This window comes from Coregonus lavaretus (genome assembly GCF_964263955.1).
Source record: "Coregonus lavaretus genome assembly, chromosome: 16".
Classification (NCBI taxonomy): domain Eukaryota; kingdom Metazoa; phylum Chordata; class Actinopteri; order Salmoniformes; family Salmonidae; genus Coregonus; species Coregonus lavaretus.
The window spans coordinates 30,617,906-30,619,870 of record NC_140003.1 but is presented as its reverse complement, the minus strand read 5'-3'; positions in this window follow the sequence as shown (position 1 = coordinate 30,619,870).

Below are 1,965 nucleotides of genomic sequence, written 5' to 3'. Positions count from 1 at the left end.
GATGTAACAAAAACCAAGGTCAATTTAAATACCATTTCGTAATCCAGAACGAACAGGTGATCTACAGGTAACTGACAAAATAAAGATAACACTTGAGTAAATAAGGGATACAACGTATATTGAAAGTTAATTAAGCAATTAACATTCCATCATGCTTAGGGTCATGTATAAAAATGCCCAGTTGCCCATTATTTTGGCTACCATGGCTAGAAGAAGAGTTCTCAGTGACTTTGAAAGAGGGGTTTCAAAGGAGCATAAGGGGTTTAAAGTGTGTGTGTGTGTGTGTGTGTGTGTGTGTGTGTGTGTGTGTGTGTGTGTGTGTGTGTGTGTGTGTCACAAGATCTCAACCTAATTGAACACGTACGGGAAATTCTGGAGCAGCGCCTGAGACAGCATTTTCCACCACCACCATCAACAAAACACCAAATGATTTAATTTATCGTGGAAGAATGGAATCAAATAGAGTTCCAGACACTTAGGCTATATGCCAGAATATATGCCAAGGCGTATTGAAGCTGTTCTGGCGGCTCATGGTGGCCCAACGCGCTATTAACATACTATGTTGGTGTTTCCTTTATTTTGGCAGTTACCTGTAGGCCTAACTTGCAAAACATTCTGTGGAAATTTTTAATAAATCAATTAACCACATGAAAACAAACAAATTAAATGTCAAAAAAATATACATAGTGAGATAATTCACAGCCATAGCAGATGACAGCAATACATTTGTATTTACTCCTAGGGAATGTAAATCCTGCCACACAATTTTTATTAGGATACAGCAATATTACATTTTACATTTACATTTTAGTCATTTAGCAGACGCTCTTATCCAGAGCGACTTACAGTTAGTGAGTGCATACATTTTTCATACTGGCCCCCTGTGGGAATCGAACCCACAACCCTGGCGTTGCAAGCACCATGCTCTACCAACTGAGCTACAGGATATACCCTATATAACATTTTGATTAAGCATCCAACTCACTCACTCACTCACTCACTCACTCACTCACTCACTCACTCACTCACTCACTCACTCACTCATATTACTTTTTATTCAGTTGTGAAAACGATTCTGCTAAACTTTTATAGTGTTGGGCTGACTGTAGGCTGTACAGTGCCTTCAGAAAGTATTCACACCCCTTGACTTTTTCCACATTTTGTTGTTTTACAGCCTCAATTTAAAATGGATTTAATATATATTTTGTGTCACTGGCCTACACACAATACCCCATAATGTCAAAGTGGAATGATGTTTGGGGAAATTTTTACAAATGTATTAAAAATGAAAAGCTGAAATGTCTTGAGTCAAAAAGTATTCAACCCCTTTGTTATGGCAAGCCTAAATAAGTCCAGTAGTAAAGACTTGCTTAACAAGTCACATAATAAGTTGCATGCAATTTCAAACACAGATTCAACCACAAAGACCAGGTAGGTTTTTCAATGCCTCGCAAAGAAGGGCACCTATTAGTAGATGGGTAAAAATAAAAAATCAGACATTGAATATCCCTTTGAGCATGGTGAAGTTATTAATTACACTTTGGATGGTGTATCAATACACCCAGTCACTACAAATATACAGGCGTCCTTCCAAACTCAGTTGCCGGAGAGGAAGGAAACCGCTCAGGGATTTCAGCGTGAGGCCAATGGTGACTTTTAAACAGTTACAGAGTTTAATGGCTGTGATAGGAGAAAACTGAGGATGGATTAACAACATTGTGTAGTTACTCCACAATAGCGTGAAAATAAGTAATCCTGTATAGAATAAAAAATATTACAAAACATGCATCCTGTTTGCAACAAGGCACTAAAGTAATACTGCAAAAAATGTGGCAAAGCACATAACTTTTTGTCCTGAATACAAAGTGTTATGTTTGGGGCAAATCCAATACAACACATTACTGAGTACCACTCTCCATATTGTCAAGCATAGTGGTGGCTGCATCATGTTATGGGTATGCTTGT